Here is a 22,900-nt window from a genome sequence, read left to right on the forward strand (position 1 = left end):
TTGAGATCCAGAAATGTAATCCGATCGGAGATCTTAACTTCTCAGATAAATCTTGAAAGACGGAAAAATTTGTGAGTCGCAAAATTATTCAAATCGGTTTAATAACGACTGAGTTTTAGCGATTTGATAATAGCGATCTGACTCTTTGGGATGCTTGGTTGTTGGAGTGTTAATTAATCAGAAATGACTTTCGTTTCTACTCGACTTGAACACATGTTTCGAAAAGAGTATTTATAGACCCTAATAAATAAAGGGCAAAGAAATTCCAACCTTACAGAGTGCTATAAACGACTCGAACAAAAACGCAAGAGCAGGAAGACAAAACTAGTGCATCAGTAGAAAAAGCGTGGGATGACCCGGAACTTGAGCAGCTGAAGCTGCAATTAGAGCAAACAGTATTGGAAAGATCATTCCGTCTGCGGGAGAGTATAAAAATAAAAAAGGAAGATCAAGATGACATTAGCAGTATACGCAGTATTGGAACGTTTATCAAACTAAGTTCGATAGTGGAGAGCGATAAATTCGACGATTTTTACCTCGGCGGATCAGGGTCAGGTGATTGGCAGGTCAGGAATCAACACGGAAAACCTTAAGATACCAAAACGTTAACAATTACGGGACGACATGCAACCAGCTAGCAATAAAAGGGGAATGGCAGATGACGTGGCATTGAAATAATCATTGGTTGTGTATGCATTTTGGTAGGAGAAAACGCTGAAGCTTGGTGAGACTCGAATATTGTGCCTTCAGTGGACGGCGATTAGGAAAATAACTGAGACAAATTCACAACTTGTCATGCGAGAACAGGTGAAGTTGGCTCGAAGTCAGTCATGACCTTTCTCTTGAAGGTTTCCATTTACGGAAATGGCTTTCTAATACTAAGGAATTATCGCACGGGTCAGGGAAAGTGCACAAACAACAGAGAAAATGCTTCAGCTTGACTAAAACAGCTGTACTGAAAGCGTGTTTGAATTGTATCAGAACCTTAAACATCTTTATATCAATAAAATTGAAAAGACGGTCAGATTTTTCCTCGACATATTGAAAATTTGAAGAACAATTTATCTTCTATGGCCCAATCTTCAAACTGCAAAAATAAAACGAATTAATAGTTATTCACAAGGGAAATCTTATATAATCCCAAAGTTCTACAAACATCCACATAATCCAATGAAGAATGATTGCCAATGCACCAAGCAATGCATTCGTTTTAAACTGTGCCTTCAATAAGTTTTTTTGCATGGCATTTTTCATTCCACCTTCTCCGCTTCTTCGATGCAGCTTTGTTATATCCAAAACGGCAGATGTAGCAATTCTAAAAGGTATACAAATGTATTAAAAATATAATTTACCTTAATTCATTATTTATATTTAACAATATTTAACCTGTTTGATGACATTTTGCCAAACTGACTGAATGAGCTCAGAAAATGCTTAATGTTTCGCCTACTTGTTCAATTACGTTCAACACGTCACAATTACTTTGGTAATTAGATCAAATTTTCCTTGACCCTTTTCCTTGAGATCTCCATACTAAGCTTAATTAGGGAATTGTTTGCCAGAAAAGTGTTTGCGGTTACCCTCGACGATGGCGGCGCCTACTGCGGTTCCGGTGCGCCCGAGCCGAAGCGAGAAACTTTCCGCTCCTTTTTCCCAGCAGGCTCTTGGGGCAGGTCCTTTAGTGCTTGTCGTCGCAAATATAGTTTCCGTGACGAACGATTCGGTGGGGATGCGGCCGGAAAGTAAGCTCATTCTTCATAATCTCAGCATTTCAATTTCACGGTGAACGCCTATCGGGGAACGGATTATCCGGCTAATGGTACCGAGCCCAAAAGCTTCAGCCAGGTTTGGGAAAAGTTTCTCTCACCTTTGCACGTTCGAAGCGATGAAAGGGAAGCCACGATAACTAAGGCATCGACTTTGGCAAGTCAGGGCCGGTAGTGCAGAATTCTAGAAAATTCAATTATTCCAATGAAACGATTCTCATTAGCCGGTGACCGCTGGACCCAACACAGCATTAGTTTCGCCCGAACGACGAAGTCGGCTCGTTATCGAACGAAGCCCGGTGCAGCGGGATGAAAATGTTTCGCCCATTTTAGCGTTATTTTTATCGGATTTATATTTATGCTGACGGATGTTTCCACCACCGGGACACGTCGTCGTATTTCATCACCGCATCCCGGGTGACAGCGGATCTGGAATTCAATTTCGTTCTCTGCGCAATCATCACTTCAAATCAAGCGTGCAGAATAATAAAAAGATTTTCCGTCTCATGGCCAACGGCCATCGTTTCGGATCATCCACTTCCTTCTGGTCCTATAGTGGCTCCGTAGCGAGACTTAGTCCACTCGAAAATCGACAACGACCTCGCCTTTTATCCCAGAAGGTCAGGGGGTGAATAAAATAAATAAAATTTAGCCAGGATGTCCATTTTTTTGTCTACGCTTGCACTGGCCCACTCAAGAAGGCCGTGGAGCAGCTCGCTGAAATATTTTATTGCGGACGAAGAAATCCAAGTAGGCTGTCGCTATGCTGCACGGCATGTAACTAGACAAAGACGACGGTCGGGAGGCAAATCCTAATAAATTACCGTCATAATCGTATTCAGCAGACTCGAGAAGATTATGGCACCCGTATCGAGCTTCTTCGACTTGGCTTTAGACATCGGTCGGCCAGTGCAGTGTTTGTGATCTTTGTTCATCGTATTTTGATTTTCTTGGTAGGTAGGTAGATCAGACGACTTTCTGGGAAATAAGAGCTTTGTTTTGCTCACGTTCGTTGGATATCTTTCGTTGAGGGGAAATTCATGGGAATTTGCAATCTGAGTGATATATAACGTTCAATATGCATATTTTGTGCTGATTCAAACAAATTACCGCTAGAGAGGTACCTACGTCACCAACCACATTGTTGCATATGAACCTTACAGCAACTGTACACTCAACCCTTTTTTTACGTCACTTACAAATTAGCTTTTTGTTTCGTTCTCTGTTTAGTATTAGTCCCTAATCTTAATCTTCATTGCTCCCTTATTTCGTCACCTAAACAGTTACTAACAAGAATCAGTTGTCATCCAAGCAATAGGATTCTAAACCGAAATTCAGTTAAGTGAAGGCCCCTATTGTTAGGGTGGCCATATGAAATTTTTCCAAAGGAGGACAAATCACCAGAATTGAGCAAAAAAGGAGGACATTTGGTTGAAAAAGGAGGACATAAAAAAAATCGATCGTTTGTCAGTTGTTGATTAAGAATACCGTTTTGGCTCAAATCCCGAACATGACTCATATTCCGAACACTAGCGTTTTAGCGCCCTAAAACTAAAACTTTCATTGGTTTTCCGCACTGAGGGCCAAGATTTAAAATGAATTGAAGTTCCTGTGGAGAAAATTACACGAATAAAGTCAAAATGGCCATTTAAAAGCGAGTGTTCGGAATATGGGTCATGTTCGGAATTTGAATCGAAACGGTATTATATTTGTTAGATTTTTGCACACCAAAGTCTATTGGAAGATGTTTTTGTAATTCAATGCAAATAACAACATCTTCTTATGTTTTATTAACATAACAGATCACTTAATCAACTTCAGTTGGAACGTTTCAGACTCTCATAACAGTCTACATAAAGCACTTTCTAATTATAAACTACCCGCAACATCTTTTCAATGGAAAGATTTCAGCTTAACTAATTTTAAAATTTTTGACACTGTAACTCACGCATTTTGTTTTCCATATTAACATTATTTTTATTCCAAAACTTAATATTTCAGCATTACTGCTTTGTCGGGTCTGTAGGGTGGACTGCTGCTGTACTGGCTAGGTTTCGGTTGATGATGGTGGCTTCGATGACTTCATTCCCTGCTAAAAGGTGTGAGTGCTGTTCAATCGATGATGCGGTTGCTACGCTTGTCCCAGTCAGAATGAAAGGAAAAAATCGCGTTGCGCTATTTTATGGCTTCTCGGCAGACCCAGCGGCTGCTCATTCGCTGGTGTCTGCACCAATCAGAACGTGGTAATGGAATGATGCAAGAATTACGCGGTACCCATATTTATAGGTTCCCTTGATCTCAATGTTTTTCATTGAAAACAGTTTCATGCCTATTGAAACAAGTTTTTCGGGTCTTATCAAGCATGGACATGAAAGGCATACTTGAAATCTGTCGATTGAGGGGCTTACCGCAGAAATTCGTCCACTGAGACGAACGCTATTAACGTTTAAAATCTTTCAACACAGCGTAACGCGGTCGATTTGAATATTTTAAAATGACATCCGGTATAGTAAAGAGAGACGTAAGTCCTACGTCAAAAATATTTGGTAGGCGTACTAGCGAACACCATCCATCATAACCGGTATCATATAGTTTTTTTTTGAAAACAAATATTCATTATGTGTAAAATTGTGTAATTGTTTATTGCTTATATTAATTTGTTTATGGAAATTATGTATTTTTTCGGTGCAACAATTTGCTTTGTTTATGGAATATTCATTTTTTTTTTAAATTGCATGTTTAGCATTCAAAAGTGCTAATATGTTTTTGTTTTGTGGAAAATTCTTAATTGTTAATAGAAGTTTTGCATTATTTGAGTGTTTTATATTTATTTTCCAACAGACGAACTTTGTTTCGCCTAAAATTGATTTATTCTCTAATTAGTTCTTGCGTTATGCAGAAATTCATGCTTCGTTTGTATGGGAGTCCACCTTTCCAGAAGGAGGAGGGGTTTCGAAGCACTACAGAACATATGTATCTTCCCTTCCAAAACCCCCACATGCCAGATTTGGTTCCTTTGGCTTTATTAATTTTCGAGTTATGAAGAAATTGGTGTTTCATTTGAATAGTGTCATATACTCAAGAAAGAATAAATAATGTTTAGCGTGTTCAGATTCCTATCCCTAGTTCAGATAATTGACAGATAATAACTATCATAGGCCTGATAAATAAATCTAGGTATATAAGAAATACTTGTACATAAACATGAGAGGTTTGCTGTTGGGTAAAATAAATATAGATGCTCTCTTCTGTAGCAACTGTTGACCAGACCAGTGCGTTTTCCTTGAACTTTACAGTGGCGACGAGATAAAAAAAAAAGTAATTCGCGTGTGAAAGTAGTAAAAAATAGTGGAATAAGTGGCCGTTTCGGATTAGCTAGTGTCGGTCGGAGCTAAGGTTGGCTGGTTGAGGAGTTAATCGGATGAAAGGTAATTAGTGGACATTGTACTTTGGGATGTTGTAGGTTGTGATTTGAATTGAAAAGCTATTGAAAGAAGTTAATTGTTTGGGTGATTGTTTTGCTAACAAAAGAAAGTGAGGTAAGTGTAAAAGATATTATTCTTTTTCTTCTCGTTCATAGCCGGTCAAATGTGACGCTAATTCCTTGGCTTAAAGTAGACCCTATTATCCACAGGTCAAGTCAATTTCCTGGTGAAGTCTGGGATTGAAGTTTACCGAAGAGCCTTTGAGCAGGAAAGCTAGGCCAGTTGACCGATAATCCGGAGAAGGCTGTACGAAAAAGGATGGTTACCGGTATTGTTGCTGAGTGAATACGTGATACCGGTGCAAAAACGTAATCGTTTGAACGGCGGAATTATCCACGCACACACGAACTTTTTGGGATTGGGAAAATTGGCATTCAGCAATACAATAACCTATTGCTCCGGAGGAGACGGGAACTGGAATTCAGCGAGTGAGAACGGTACAAAGGAAGGAGAGAAGCAGCGATCGGAAAATTTCGTATACGACTTGATTTAACAAAGGTATGTGAATATATTGTTCCTTTATTTTTGAAGAATATAAATCAAGACAAAATTTTCAAAACGACTTATCTGCTTTTGTAAACAAAGATTCAAACGACGATTTGACGAATCTGATAGCTCTCCCACGCAAACCAACACCATCAACAGATAGCGGAATCCTTCACCTACCTATTGATGGTGTTGGTTTGCATGGGAGAGCTATCAGATTCGTCAAATCGTCGTTCGAATCTTTGTTTACAAAAGCAGATAAGTCCTTTTTAAAATTTTGTGTTGAAGTGATTGCTAGATTGCATTTTGAATTTCAAGTTGTGAACTAATTAGACGGTTCAATTGATCAATATGTTCAAGGTATCTCGTTCTCACATTTTGTAGAACAAATGGAATACATCCTCTCTAGTAACGACATTGCAGAGGGTAAGAAAAAAGATATTTTCCTTAGCTTGTGCGGGATAACGGTGTTCCAGGAATTGAAACGACTTTATCCTGCTAGGGACTTACGTATCCTACGCGGATATTATAAAAAATTGAAGGAGAGATATGATAAGGTAGAATCAGACATAGTGATGCGATATAAGTTTAGATGCAGGGTACAAGGACCAGGTGAAACGAACGAAAATTTTTTCTAGATGTAAAACTATTGGCTGAGACGTGTGACTTTGATGAATTTAGAGACTCGGCCATTAGGGATCAATTGGTTTATCATGCACACCGATAAGGATTTGCAACAGAAGCTTTTAAGTGAGGATAATTTGACGTTGAAAGTGGCGGAGCGGATTTTAAAAACAAAAGAAGTTACAGCAAATCAATAGGAGCAGCGGAGTGAATTCGGTAAAGCATAGGTAAGGATGGAAGGAAACCAAGGATGAAATAAAAAATAATAGCGAAAGAGATTTTGAAAGAAGGAGCAGAGAAAGGTATCGAAATTATAATAGAAGATCCCAATACCAAAATGGCGGATATTGTTCTCGATCTAGGTCACAGACAAAAGGACGGTATGCTAATTTTATTTGTCATTTTTGTAAAGCCAGAGGACATATACAAAAAAATTGGACGTGGACTCAGGTGATTACTACCCTTGCTACCCTTGCGAAGTACCCTTGGTACTTTATTTAAAAAAACATATAATGTACCGTACAGGCTGCGCGATAAAGTTTTGGGTCTATTGCAAGAATTAGAGAAGGATGGAATTATAACCCCTATCAAAACAAGTTTATGGGCTTCCCCTGTTGTGATTGTACCTAAAAAAGACAACGAAATTAGGTTTGTTATAGACTGTAAGGTATCATTGAACAAGGTACTGATACCAAACACATATCCCCTTCCTACAGCGCAAGATGTGTTTGCATCGTTAGCCGGATGTAGTGTATTTTGTGCGTTGGATTTGACTACAGCATACACACAATTAAAGCTTTCAAAAACATCGAGAAAAATTGTCGTTATTAATACGATTAGGGGTTTGTTCACTTATAATAAACTTCCCCGAAGGGCATGATCGAGCGCACATAGGAGTACGCAGTGTAAAAGCATGGCCAAAACTATGCTAATCATTTTGTCGGCTGTAAATGCATTCAATTAACAGCAAAGCGTATTTTTTTGTTTTTGTGCTCTTTGTATTAAACTAGTAGTGAAGTATGACCACCGGCGGCGTCAGTTGTTGTTATTAGGTAGAGCACCACTTGGCGTAAGAACGCTGCCTTTGGGTACTACAGCGTGCTTGCGACGAGTGGTGTCCTCCTCTGACTCTGTCATTGAGTATGATTTTTATGTTGATTTTCATTCTTTAATTATTACTTACTAAGATTTCCGAAGATGTGCTTTGTTTGTTCACTTCGACTATATAAATTTGTCATCGGATAATGTTAAAGTCCCTGGATAATGTATTGATATTACAATCAAAGAAACAGATCAGCAATGATATGGAATTAGAGGCGAAAGTATAGAATTGATAGTTCCGTTAGGATACGGCAGGCATGAAGAATGTTTTTATAGAAGTCGATTTGAAAGCGAGCGGAGGGCAATATTTGTGATGGCACATATCACACGACCTTCCTTCTGCCAAGCTCCCGTATGAAGGGGGAGGGAAGAATATCAGTGTGGAAGCTGATATATCTCCACTGGCTTCGATATCAAAATGATCTAGTTGGATTTGCTTCACATGATCGTTCTTGCAAAAAATCAAGATGGTCACAAAACAACTAATTTCCATGTTATCGAGAAACATTGCACAGCTCGACAAACCATGACACGAAAACTGAACCTACCTATGGGTAGTTTTGAAACCATATTCATCAATGTATTTGAGCACTCACCCAGACTAACTGAACAATTTGTAGTCAGTCATGTTACTGCTGGTCCATCGTTGGGTTTCCATTATAACACTCAAATAAGTATTAAAATCAATTTTATGCATCTCATATGAATACTATATTGGTTATTAAAGCGCTCATTTGGTTGGTATGGAAAAGTAGGCGTTTTTTTACTTAAACATGGTCCAGGTATTATGATCCGAAATTTCAAAAAGTCTTTTTCCAAGCTGCAGTAAATCGTGAATAACTTTTAAACGGATAGAGATAGAAGGTTGCTATTTTTAGCAAAATATTCGTTATAAAATTCCCCATCTATGTATATATAATTTCGAAAGATTTATGATGGATACCCGTTTTGGATGCATTAATAAAAAAATATTAAGAAAAATTCATCATTTTTGGGCATTTAAAGCATCAGTGAAAAATATATAGAGCTAAAAAATGCGGTATCAAAGTTTTACCATAAAGAATAGACCCTAAGTTAAATGTAAAAAATATAAAATGGATGGATTTCATCGAATTTCTTTCCGATATACCGGTATTTTCGATGTTACCTATAAAAAATGCACTTTTTTCATAAAACGCGTCGGGGCCACCCCTAAACGTCATTTCCCAGAGTTGTCGTAGAACAATTTTTCTTTTGTTATACCCTAAGCTTTCATTTGAAGGTTGAGCCCCCAAAATCCCAGACTTGGTCCAATTTTGGGACACCCTACTGTTTATTGCAGAGCTTCCCAAACTTTAGGGTATGCGACCCACCTAGCAAAATTTTATATATCTCGCGACCCACCCTACCAAGTAGTATTAAGCATTAATTGAATCAGAATGTCATCTGTTTCGGCAAATTTTACAAAAATATTCACGTTACCTTCATGTACAAATGCAAAAAATGACAAACATGATATTGTTTGTCAAAATGTTTTTATTTTACTTCATTAAGGGGTCAGCTTTTAGGCATAAATGTTTTCTAAAATAGCATGGTGATGAATATTTAAAATAAAATGCGGTTTGAACTTGAAATTATGTTCCTGAAAAAAATGATCAAAAGGTTCGGCATTCGAGCTGCAATTAATATTTGTTCTACGCGACCCACCAACAATCTGCTCGCGACCCCCCTCTGGGTCGGAATCCACAGTTTGGGAAACCATGGTTTATTGGTTTGGGATCAATAAAGATGTAGAAGACTTCGTAAATCACTGTGAGACGTGTTTGAAGTCATTAAGCAGAATTCACGCTGATTTTTTTTTCTTCAAGGGGCATAAGGTACCCCGGGGCAAGTGAAAATACGGGGTAAGTGGGTACTATGGCTGGGGCCCTCCTTAGCCGTGCGGTAAGACGCGCGGCTACAAAGCAAGACCATGCTGAGGGTGGCTGGGTTCGATTCCCGGTGCCGGTCTAGACAATTTTCGGATTGGAAATTGTCTCGACTTCCCTGGGCTTAAAAGTATCATCGTGTTAGCCTCATGATATACGAATGCAAAAATGGTAAACTTGGCTAAGAAACCTCGCAGTTAATAACAGTGGAAGTGCTTAATGAACACTAAGCTGCGAGGCGGCTCTTTCCCAGTGTGGGGATGTAATGCCAATAAAAAGAAGAAGAAGAAGAAGAAGAAGAAGGGTACTATGGCTGCCAATTAATCGGTGAACGTTTTTCATGGTAACAATGTTCTAGAAAGATGAAGCAGAATTATCAACGAATTCGCCTGACACAAAAAAAATTGGAATCAAAACCATTTGCGGCACCATACTAATGGTATTGTTTCATCATGACTTTAAACTACCGGCAAAATCTATCACTTTTATTTTAATTCAATGGATTTTCAACAAAATAGTCGTTCCTAAATTCATCATTGATGAAGAAAGTGAATATTTTGAGCAATTAAATAATTGTGTGACATCAAAAACGATTTAAAAGTTTTGATTAAAGCCAAAATCTGCAATTTTCACTTTCCCTTGATTTTTAACATACATGGGGCAAGTGGGACATATTTGAACAACATTTTCGATAGGGCCATTTTACCTGTTTTTACATTGTTGTCTAGTGAAAAATAACATCGACACTCATATGTCATATGGATCTGAATCATATGCAGTTGATATCGTTGGTTTAGTTGTTAAGAACACCCAAAAAACAAATCTGACAATTATTGTATAAAATCTGGGCATATACAATTCTGTAAGCTTTTTATGCAAATATTGTATTAAAATAATACAAATCTGTATTATTTTAATACAACAATTGTATTAAAATCTTCCGAAATTGTATATGCCCAATTATTATACAGTTTTTGTAAGGATCTTATGCAGAATTGTATCAAAATCTGCCATTCGCTGGTTGGGTGAAGTAGTGTACAGTTGATTTACCTAATGTGTATTTTACTTTCTGAAAATTATCTCCCTCATAGAAAAGAGCAATGGTTATATCTATGCAAAATGTTCCGTTTACAGTGCAAACAATCTACTTATTCTACAATAGATCAACAGGTTTTGTCTTGTGATTTGTTATTTTTAAACTTCGCATCAGATTAACAGATTTTAAGATAAATAAAGTGCTTAAGACATGAATTGGCCATTTCGTTCTATTACAAATTTACAACACCGCCTGAATAAAAACGTTCCTTTTGAGGTTCTAGTTCATGTAATAATTTGTGTTAAACAGAGAAACATTTATTCGAAAAGTGAACAAAGGTTTGCTTATCTCTTCCATCTAACAGGTTTTTAGGTCCCACTTGCCCCGGGGTACCTTACTTTGTTGTTGATAGTTGACAGTTGTTCCAAATGGTTGTAAATTGAAATAATGGATTCAGGTACAAGCGCAAATACAGTTCTGAAGAAAATGGCTGGAATATTTGCCAGGTATGGGTTACCTGGCACTGCAAATGCTGGGTAAAGCGTACCATTGGTACTTCGCGTACCCCAAGGAATGAAATAGACCCCATCTCGCGATCCTTAGCCTCTTACCCAGCAGCTCCTATCCCTACCTCCCCGCGGTGCTGGCCGGGATACGAGCAACCTTAGGGAAGATCGGGTAACCAACCCCGGTGGGAACTATGGTCGTATGCTGACAGGGAAGGGGGGGTTTGCTCCTCTCCAGAAGTGCAAATCTTATTGAGCGTCTGTTTTCCATGTCAGGATCGGCTCACAACAACGTCTGTTCTTCAGTGAAACTGTGCACCATGTCACCAGGCCCTGCAAGCCAGCCTTTAAAAGAAACATACGCAACGAACAATCAACAAGAGAGTACGGACTGGAACCATCGGCGAAGACCACTGCGACGAAAAGGGACTAGCGATTGGAGACTCGGTTCGTGGAACAGCAAATCTCTCAACTCTCAACTCTCAACAACTCGGGAGCACACACATACTCGCCGATGTGCTCAAAGACCGTTGATTCGGCATCGTAGCGCTGCAGGAGGTTTGTTGGAAGGGATCAATGGTGCGAACGTTCAGAGGTAATCATACCATCTACCAGAGCTGCGGCAACAAACACGAGCTGGGAACAGCTTTCATAGTGATGGGCGATATGCAAAGGCGCGTGATCGGGTGGTGGCCGATCAATGAAAGAATGTACAGGTTGAGGATCAAAGGCCGGTTCTTCAACTTCAGCATAATCAACGTCCATAGCCCACACTCCGGAAGCACTGATGATGATAAGGTGCGCGTAGAATGCGTCCAGCTGGAACGTGAGTACGACAGCTGCCCAAGCCAAGACGTCAAAATCATCATAGCAGAACGAAAACGGCCTACAACTAATTGATCTCGCCGCCTCCAAGAATATGGCCATTCGCAGCACCTACTTCCAACACAGCCTCCAGTATCGGTACACCTGGAGATCACCACTGCAGACAGAATCACAAATCGATCAGGTTCTGATTGATGGGAAACACGTCAGGACATATCGTGGCGCTAACATCAGCTCTGGCCACTGTCTGGTGATGGTTAAACTACGCCCAAATCTATCCGTCATCAACCATGTTCGGTACCTACGACCGCCGCTGTACGACCTAGAGCGACTGAAGCAACCTGATGTCGCCACTGCATACGCGCAGCATCTCGAGGCAGCGTTGCCGAAAGAGGGTGAGCTCGATGGGCCCCTCTTGAAGACTGCTGGAATACAGTCAAAGCAGCCATTAACGACGCAGCGGATAACAACGTCGGGTATATGGGACGAAACCGACGGAACGATTGGTTTGACGAAAAGTGCAGACCGATTCTGGAGGAGAAGGACGCAGCGCGGGCGGTCGCGCTGCAGCAAGGTGGAACATTATAGACGGAAGCGGAGACAGCAGACGGAGAAGTAACGCCGCCTGGAAGAAGCGGAGTGCGATGAGATGGAACAGCTGTGCCGTTCTTAAGAAACACGAAAGTTCTATCAGAAGCTCAACGCATCCCGCAAAGGCTTCGTGCCGCGAGCCGAAATGTGCCGGGATAAGAATGGGAGCATCTTGACGGACGAACGTGTGGTGATCAAAAGGTGGAAGCAGTAAGGGTATTTTAAATTTAAAATGTTTGGGGAAAAAAACTAATGTTAGGGAAATTCAAAATGTTTGTGTTGATTCGAAACGAAACGAAACGAAATATATATTTACTTTCAAGACTTCGAAACGATACGAAATCAACGTCATTTAATTCGAAATTTTTCGAAACGAAACGAAATATTGATTTTTTTTCCGCGGAATTTTTATTACATTATGTACATTATATACGAAATTCTGAATTCATTTTCTACAGGTCAAATAACTACTTTGCGACCAATAGAATTACACCATTACACGGCCGTGTAAAAAAAATCCGTGTAAAAACAGAATCGGGTGTATTGTCACAGAAGAAGTAGTCTGTGATAAATCACCGTTTTGCCGTTTACCATTGACGATAAGGCAATACCCCAGCATGTGGGATTCATTTTGTATTCTAATTTAATAATTTTATTTAAGACTAATGTGATTATGCTGAAGCATACTTCATATTCATTTATCGGCGTGGTTTTATGGCATTGAGCTAAATCAAAACCAGAATATACGAAGAAAGTATACGCAGATAGAGAAATGTTATTAACATACATTTGCTCACTAGACGAATCCTCTGCACCTTTCATAAATGCACAAAAATATGTCTTTCAGATTGTGTTTCAGAAATGCGATCGCAAAGTTTGTACGACTGCAGTTTGCCAAAAAAAAATATATTTTTTCCTTTTTCATGCAAAAGCATATAAAAAAAAGGATATAATTTCCTTCAAAATTCAACCTTTTTCAAGAAGTCTCGGAGACCGGAAACCAACTTATGTACAACCCACTCGACGAACAAAGCTATTGTCTGTTTGTCCTTGTATTTGTTTGTGCATATGAGGCATGCAAAAATCGTCAAATTTTCATCCTCAACCGACTTCAATTGAGTGCAAGAAACAGCAGCTATGGACAGTATGAGCCGGTCACGCCCTTACAGTCAATTTAGGATTAGGTAGGCTTACCAGATCATTTCGGTGAAAAAATTGGACGTTTGTACAACGGGAGTCAAAAAACTTGTGACAATATTTAAGAGCAGTGGAAATTTAAAATTTATGGGCTTAATTTTCATTTTTCGTGTTAGAAGTTGGATAAAATTTTAAGAGTGAATTACTCAACTTCCTATTGTATTAGGTTAGTTGTGGAAAAATACTGAACTACAAATATTTCACTGTTCAAAGGGGCGAGAACAAACACACGAAGAAACAAAAAAATACGCATTTTGAATATTTTAAAACAAACATAGAATTTTTAAATTTAATTTTGATCTATTCTACATTAACACATACATTAAGGATTTTATCACTGACCAATATCAAAAACTTTTCCAATTCTGAACAGTTGAATTTTCCGGCCATTTTTTTTATTCGCTCAATCGGTTCTTTATTTTATTTGAGGTCAACTACCCCAATGAACCTATATTTTTGACGCCTTAAAGTATTTTTTAAATTTAAAGCAGAAATAAAAACCCAGAATAATTCACCTAGCGGTGATGATGCCTTTCTCGTGCGGTAAAAAATTGTATTTTGGGCGAGATTTTGGGCATTACTTCTGAGTCCATCGTCCGATCCGGCCAATTTTCAATAGGAAATAATGAGACAAGATTCTGCGTTGAATGCAACCTGTTGCGAGGAAATCGGTTTAGGGTAAGTGCATTAAATGAGAGCTAGTTTTTTTACGCGCTTTTTTATGAGAAAAAGTATTTTGGGCATAACTACCAAGCCCATTGTCCGATCCGGCCAATTTTCAATAGGAAACAATGGGGCAGTATACTGCGTTGAATGCTGCTAAGAAATCGGTCAAGGGTAAGTACAAAACAAAATTAGCTAGACTTTTTACTCTCTTGGTGCGCACACACACACAGACATCACCTCAATTCGTCGAACTGAGTTGATTGGTATATAACACTATGGGTCTCCGAGCCTTCTATAAAAAGTTTGTTTTTGGAGTGAACATATAGCCTTTACGTATACCGTCAACTGGGGGGAAGATGATCATTGAGGTGAAGATGATCATTTGATGTGTCAGTCAAAAGTGCCAATTTTTTTCATGAAACGGTAGTCAACAATATTCTCCGTTCAAGTAATGTTACCGCTAGGTAGAAATCCGAGTTTTTCGATTATAATCATGAAAATGTATTTTGTGGAAGAAAGAGAGAGATAGTCATAAATGACGCTATTTTCGTTTCAAATATTGACTTCGTAGACTTCTTTACGTAGTAAATTCAACATTCATACAAATAACCTAGTGTATTTTGACTACTAGGCCATAATGATTTTAGTAGAGCTGTCTTGATCAACTTCACCCAAAACCAGATTACTCAAAAAATGTGTGATAATTTAATTTATTTTAATAAATGCGAATGCATTTCAGAAAACTAAAGTTGTTGATTATTGCAACGTATAGCAGTACATGTTTTGAAAATATTTGTTTCGTTTTAAAATGTAAACACACATTGTTATTGCATGTTTTGTCTTAAAAATGATCATCTTCCCCCCAGTTGACGGTACTTAGTATACGAGAAAGGCAAAAAGTGCTGTTTTTTTTAAGATTAGCCTAACATTTGCTCGATTTTGAACGAAAATCGAGTGTATTTTTCAGAGCGGTTTACACCTGTAGCTGCAGCACTTTTTTAGCATGTGATTTACATTTTTTAAATAGTTAAAGGCTTAAAAAATATGAGTTCTTTGGGAAAATTAGGCTTAAAAAAGCCAAAGAATCGATTGAGACATTAAAACGAAAGCAATTTTTGACGGGAATCGTCAAGTGAAAATAACAAAAAAATAGTCAGAGTACCCTGTCTGGGTATTAGAGAGATAAGATAAAAAAGTTAAAAGACAAATGCGAACAGAAAAATCTGCGGATAAGAATAACAGGAATATCAACAAGCAAAGAACATGAATAAAATGTAATTTTAATTATTTCCATCAATATGGTTAACAGTCCTTTTTGATCGAAATTGATTCAAATGATACTACATGTAGCCTTGCATCTCGGAAATCTTGTCCATTTATTTTGTTCACATGTGCTTCCAAAAAGGCGCAATTTCGTCGTGGAAAGTAAAACAAATCCTGGCAAAATTTGCAGACAAGCTCCTGATTTGTAAACTAGCCTGATCTGTAAATTACGTGAGGACTGAAATCTGAACAAATTTTCCCTAGTTGAAACTACCTTAGATTTGATTTTTTTCAGTTGATTTATAATTTATAATTGATTACAGTCCGGCTGGGGTGTTTATTGATATATTTGGGCTTTTTCAGTCTGATATATTCAAACGGGTTTATATTCGCATTGCCCGACGTTTCGGCCCATTTATTCGGTCTTTTACAAGGGAAAAGCTGTCTGCCGTTCTTCATACACTTAACAAATATGCTAGGATTAGAGCTTCTGGTATTTGAACACATAATTTGATTGTCATTTTTTTTTTAACATTAAATGGGACACTGTTTAACAGACTGAAAAAGCCAAAATATATCAATCTTCTATATAATAAAAATGAAATGGTCTGTGTTCGTATCCGCATAACTCGAAAACGGCTGGATGGATTTTCTCCATTCCTTCAGCAGAAACGTTCATTATAGTTCCCGACGGGTTTATATGATATTTCCTCATGCGAAAATCATTAATGGGGTTGAGTAAACTTAAAATTAAAATTAGTATGAAAATTTCGCATGGGCAGTTCACAACGCGCAGTTTCGCCTACTATGCAGAACAACGTCTGCCGGGTCGACTAGTAATTTATAATTATACCTTTAAATACAGTTGTTGTTTTGCTCTCGTCACGCGCGGACGTCTAACTGGCATAGTAGGTACCTACCCGGCAGCTTTGTTTCTTGCTTTGGTTTTTTCGTTTGCGTACGTACGTTTCCCTCTACTGTGGGCGATTATTATGTGCGAAATGATCATCAATACAGTGCAATTTCGTTTCCCGCCTACCGCTCCCCGACCAACATGGGTTGAAATTGCCGGATTTGTGCGACAGTTGGATACTGATGTATCCCTAATGGAAACGGTTTATAAAACAGCGATGGATCGTTCGCTGTTTGTAAAGTTTGTATCGATAGATACAATGAAGGATGCGTTGAGGAACAACACGGAACCGCGTAAATTCCATTACACCAACGGGATTACAGTAGAAGTGAGCATGACGATTGCTGGTAGCAATGTTCGTTACATTCGAATATTCGACTTGCCATCCGAATTGCCGGACTCAGATCTGAAGCAGCGTCTCATGGAGTACGGGGAAGTGGATCGCGTGGTCCGGGAAAAATTCCCACCAAATTTAGGATTGGACCATATGTAGAGGAGAACGGTCCAAAATGCACCCCTTAAGCTTTTTCGATGTTTCGCCCATATAAACAAAAATTTCAAACCATTTCAACGTATAGGTGCTAAATTTACAAACCCAGCTACATTCCACAATGATCTCCTATTCAAAAAAATAAGGTTTTCATGACTTTCTAACGCTTTTAAGAAATGTTTTAAAAATAGGCGTGGGGCAAAACGCCCGAATGGTGGTCTAAAATGACTCAATTGCATGTAAAATGATGGTGAACGCATAGTTGTTTGTTTTTTTTTTAATGGGTTGAACTACAATCTTACGGATGTGGTGGAAAAATAGCAAATCGTTATATTTCAGTGAATATGAAGGGATTTTGCTATTTTTTCCAATGGAGCTCAATAATGGTTAACTAATTATGCATTGTAATGGTAATATTCGTTCATAAATGTACTACAACAGATTATATGAGTGATTTTATGAGTGAGGCCATTTTGCCCCAGGGGTGCATTTTGGACCATTCTCCCCTACACCGGTGTGAGAGGTGTATATATTGACGTGAAAAAGGAAATCCCACCATCGCTGGAGGTTTCAAACTGGAAAGGAATGGTGTTTTATCAGGATTTGCGAAACAAATGTTTTATTTGTCGCGCGGAAGGTCACCGGAAAGATTCGTGTCCGCAACGGAAAAAAGTTATCCAGCAAAAATAAGAAACTGTACGAAAGGGAGAGACGAACAAGCAAAATGGTCATCGACAATCATACTCCGGTGTCGTCATCGGATTCGAAGCAGCAGTAAGCGGGGAAACATCGGTGAAAGCAACGGAGACAAACGTAATTGAAGTACCAGAGGAGGAAATTGTTGAGCTCGACTCCGAGCCAACAGGACAAGCAGAAACAGAATTTGAAATACCCAATTCTATGGTAGAACGTGAGAAGCTAGCGGAAAAAATGAGCTTCAAAAATAGTACGGATCGTGTTTGGTTTGTTAAGAAGGAAATAATGGGCTACACGGACAATCTAAGAAAACTGAGAGAGGAAGAGGAGAAAAAATGTCAAGCGCAGTCGACGAGTCAGCGCCGGGATCATTCTGATTCGGCAGGATCATTGGACCGATCTCCACCTAAGAAGACATCTCGCATAAATGCTTCTGATACTTCTTCAGAATAATTTATTGTAAAATTTTCTAATGCTTTCGGCTCCGTAGAGTTTTTTTTAAGAAAACAATTGAGCCAAACAAATAAACGAATTGATTAAAAAAAAAATATATATATATAATTATTTTTAATAATCGTCGTATATATAATAATCGTCGTTTTTTTTTTTACAGTGGATGATTTTGATATATTCAGAATTATTCAGAAAGGTTTCAAAACCTTGATTCATGTTTCGAAAAGAATCAAACGACTGAAAAATATATGGTAAAATAGATTTGAAAAAGAAGAATTGCCTACTTTGCAAGAAAAAAAAAAGAAAATGAACCTAATCTGGAAATTAGAATGTCTGTCCCAACGGTTAATTTTATTAACATTGAGGCGTGACCTGATTCTCAGGATATACTTCCCTATCAAGTTACCCGTTTCGTTCAATCCGCTGATGAAATTTGCCAAATGTTAATGCTTTCGGAATTAGCAGAAAAAAAAACATTGAAATGAAACTTTTTGAAAAAATCTCTTTTTGCCACCTGTTGTCATTAACTTACCTATTTGTCTTTAGATTCCTGTCTAAAATATTGAATTTGTTTGAATAATGTTTTGGAGCTCTTTGGAAAAATCAATGAAGAAACGGGACGAATAGAGGTTTTTGTAGATTACGACGGGACCGCATAAAAAGGTCTAAAAAACGGGAAGGGTGAAGAAGTTGGCCTTTAATAAAAAAATACTTTAGAAGGGCCTCATGAATCCGCGCCACGACCTCTTTGACAAATTTGTACTGATCTGATTATATTTACAGTCTGAGCCTGACATCTCAAATATTAGGTCGGACCACTTTAGGAAAAAAATGGGATAGAATAGTTAAAGATATTTTTCGTTTTCTGGTGGACATTTCTAATGAAACACCGAAGACGTTTTAAAGAAGAAAACTAAATACGTATTTGTCGATTCAGAATGGGATTTATTAGCAGGCGTTAATAGAAAAGTTTGTATAACATTAGGTTTTGAAAACAGCTTTATGATTTTGTTCAGCGGCGCAGCCAAAATTTTTGATAACACACGACTTTACGAGACAGTATGCTTTAAGTCTAAATTTGTTTCGAAATTCCGCGGAATTCCGTTAAATTTCGTTATAAGCTAGTTTTTTCTAGCGAAATTTTTGTAATTTTACGAAACGAAACGAAATCAATAATTCCGATTCCGCTATGCTCAAATTCCGCGGAAATTTGTTTCGAACGAAATTTTTCAGAATACCGCATATGCTCAGGAAGCAGCACTACGAGGAACATTTGAATGGCGCTGAGAGTAAAGGCAGTGAAAGTCAAGGCAGCGGAGGAGATAACTACGTCAGTTCAGCGGACGGTGGAAGCCAACCAGCCCCCACCTTGAGGGAAGTTAATGATGCCATCCAACAGCTAAAGACCAATAAAGCAGCTGGTAAGGTAACGGAGCTGAGCTCATCAAGATGGGCCCGGAAAAGCTAGCCACTTGCCTGCACAAACTGATAGTCAGAATCTGGGAAACCGAACAGCTACCGGAGGAGTGGAAGGAAGGGGTTATATGCAGTGTTGGTAAAAACTCAAAATCTCAAAACTCATGGATGATTCAAATCAAGCGTGAGTTGAAACGCACCCAACTCAGCACCTAAAAACTCATGGATGAGTTGAATCATCCGTTTGAATCATCGTAGGTTTTCTTTTGTTCTTTTTCATTAAAAACAGTGAATTGACGTCTGTCGCATAACATATTAGACACTCTTTTATGTATAAGCAATAAATTGCCCCCAAATAGATTTCAAATGCGTTTTTGAACCAAAATGATTTTTTAGCAAATGAGTGAAATGATGCGTTTAGCATGAAAAATTCAAGCGTGATGCATTCCTTTTAAATCGCAGACGATTTCGTTCGCACGGGAGCGCTCGTTGATTGAGATTTATGAGTGATTTTACCAACACTGGTTATATGCCCCATCTACAAGAAAGGCGACAAACTGGAGTGTGAGAACTTTCGAGCGATCACCATCCTTAATTCCGCCTACAAAGTGATATTCCAGATCATCTTCCGTCGTCTGTCACCATTAGTGAATGAGTTCGTGGTAAGTTTTCATGCCGGCTTCGTTGACGGCCGCTCGACAACGGACCAGATGCTTATGCTTACTGTAAGGCAAATCCTTCAAAAATGCCGTGAATACAAGTTCCCAACGTACCATCTATTCGTTGATTTCAAGGTGGCATACGACAGTATAGACCGCGTAGAGCTATGGAAAATTATGGACGAGAACAGCTGGGAAGTTTACCAGACTGATCAAAGCAACGGTGGATGGTGTGCAAAACAGTGTGGAGATGTCGGGTGAACACTCCATTTCGTTCAAATCGCGCCGGGTAAAACAGCCGGGTACGATTTTCAACAGATCCAGTCAATTTATTTGTTTCGCGGATGACATGGACATTGTCGGCCGAACATTTGCAAAGGTGACAGAACTGTACACCCGCCTGAAACGTGAAGCAACACAAGTTGGACTGGTGGTGAATGCGTCAAAGACAAAGTACATGCTTGTGGGCGGAACCGAGCGCGACAGGGCCCGCCTGGGAAGCTGTGTTACGATAGACGGGGATACCTTCGAGGTGGTCGAGGAATTCGTCTACCTCGGATCCTTGCTAACGGCTGACAACAACGTTAGTCGTGAAATACGAAGGCGCATCATCTGTGGAAGTCGGGCCTACTACGGGATCCAGAAGAAACTGCGGTCGAAAAAGATTCGCCACCGCACCAAATGTGTCATGTACAAGACCCTAATAAGACCGGTTGTCCTCTACGAACTTCGGACAATGCTCGAGGAGAACTTGCAAGCACTCGGAGTATTCGAGAGACGGGTGCTTAGGACCATCTTTGGCGGTGTGCAAGAAGACGGTGTGTGGTGGCAAAAAATGAACCACGAGCTCGCCCAACTCTACGGCGAACCCGGTATCCAGAAGGTAGCTAAAGTCGGAAGGGTACGATGGGTAGGACATGTTGTAAGAATGCCGGACAGCAACCCTGCAAAGATGGTGTTCGCTTCCGATCTGGCAGGTACGAGACGGCGTGGAGCGCAGCGAGCGAGATGGGCAGACCAGGTGCAAAACGACTCGGCGAGCGTGGGGCGTATTCGAGGATGGAGAGATGCGGACTCGAACCGTGTATTGTGGCGTCAAATTGTTGATTCAGTGTTATCTATATGTTCAGTATATCAAAATAAATGAAATGAATGAACAGACGCTATGAACTCAAGAAACCGTTTAAATAATTTATGTAAAAGAAATAATCCGTTGTATATTCTGGACCGCTTAAAACTTTTCCATTCGCAGCTATTATACGGCGACGTCCGATTGTTTTTATACACAATTCAACAGGGAATCTTGAAACCATACTCGAAATGAAGAATTGAAGAAGAATGATTAAGAAGAAACTGCTGAGGGGCTGCAAAATACGGAAGAGAGAAATAACAGGAAATAGAATCGTTTTCCGAGATCTTATTTAATTGAAAGAAGCCATTTTCATTTGCGAAGAAAAAAAACTCAGAACTTTTGCATTTCATCGCACGACAAATGCAAATTCCATTGTTCCTAAAATGTTGGAGAGACCGGAGCAAAAAAAGAAAGAATTTTTGCACATAAAAGAGGGCACTTCAAATGCATCAATTAAAAACCCGCTTCGCCGAGCGCGGTTAGGAAAACCTCGTTACCATCAACTTTCACTTCATAAATAATCCACTGGATGTCATTTCCTCTTCGCAATTAATATTCATAAGAATCAGCAAAGCTTTCACAATTTGCACAAAATCTTCGTTCATCGCCGAGCGACGACGCGTGGCACAGCGTGGCCGGAAACTGGTGCAATCGTCACTATACTTTTATCCAAGGATTTTTAGATTAGAATTATGCCGAAATTCTAGAATTTGACCCCACGTGAATTGACTATTTCGGCACCGTTCGAACATTATTACATAATATGTGAAACACAACAATCACGACAATCTTTAACAAGTTATTTTGCTCAGCGTTCAATCGAAGACCATCCTCCGTGCACCACCACCCGTGTGGTATGACAAGCGTCACTAACGGAAACGCGGGTTCTACTTTGCCTCAGTTCTATCCCGCTTCAACGAGTTCTGCATCAGGAACCAAATGCAGCGGATGCAACAGCGTCAAAAATTCGAAGATCAAAGTAACTCTTCATGTCAAGCATGCGATTTGTGGGAAAATGCGACAGCGTGGAGTTGTCATCGCCAGTCATGACAACTGGAATTGCATTCTGGAGCACGATTTATGGAAGTTGGGAAAGCTATTGAACGTTACTTGTTTCCAGAGGTTGCACCGCTGAGAGGATTTCGGCTTTTAATAAGAGGCTCCTCTATCATTTCCACGAGAAGTACCGACTCACTAATCTTGTTAGCGGCTTATCGCGTGTGTCCCATCGTTACCGCTGTTCTGTCGGCTTACTTGGAAACGATCTGTGTCATCGGGGATGGGCACAAAGAAGGACGTCTGGTCCAAAAGCCGAACCGCGATGTAACCCGTAGGAATTATGGGATTCGTTCCGCTTACCTATGGAAAGATGAGAGAGAAATGGTTTGGTTAGAATCTGTTTCATTTAGACTCATCTAATATTGTCAAAACTTCAGATTGTTAGAATACAATAATACAATAAGATAAATGGTTTATATTCCCCATTTTTATGAGCTTATGAACTGAAAAAATAAAAAAAAATATTGCGCAGAAGATGTAAGAGAAGAGGATCCAGAAAACATCCACCCATTGGAATTATTTGAACAAAAAACTAACGATTTCACGAAGACAAAATTCTTCGAGACCTTACATTTGCAAATTATTGAAAAAAAAATAGAAAAGGATGCCATCTCTGGTTAGTTCATTTG

The 22,900-nt window shown here is 39.2% G+C and overlaps 1 protein-coding gene and 1 long non-coding RNA gene across 2 annotated transcripts in view; both read right to left on the bottom strand.

The window, feature by feature from the left end:
• The window catches only part of LOC134207309 (mucin-2), a 630,356-nt gene that overhangs the window by 476,324 nt on the left and 131,132 nt on the right, over positions 1-22,900 (bottom strand). The gene's annotated exons all lie outside the window — the stretch shown is intronic.
• LOC134213589 (uncharacterized) lies at positions 1,017-1,535 on the bottom strand. The gene is made up of 3 exons (XR_009979487.1): positions 1,387-1,535; positions 1,157-1,315; positions 1,017-1,087 (listed from the first exon to the last, which is right to left on the bottom strand). It is a non-coding gene; the product is annotated as an uncharacterized LOC134213589 (long non-coding RNA).

Source organism: Armigeres subalbatus, chromosome 1 (assembly GCF_024139115.2).
Source record: "Armigeres subalbatus isolate Guangzhou_Male chromosome 1, GZ_Asu_2, whole genome shotgun sequence".
Taxonomy (NCBI): Eukaryota; Metazoa; Arthropoda; class Insecta; order Diptera; family Culicidae; genus Armigeres; species Armigeres subalbatus.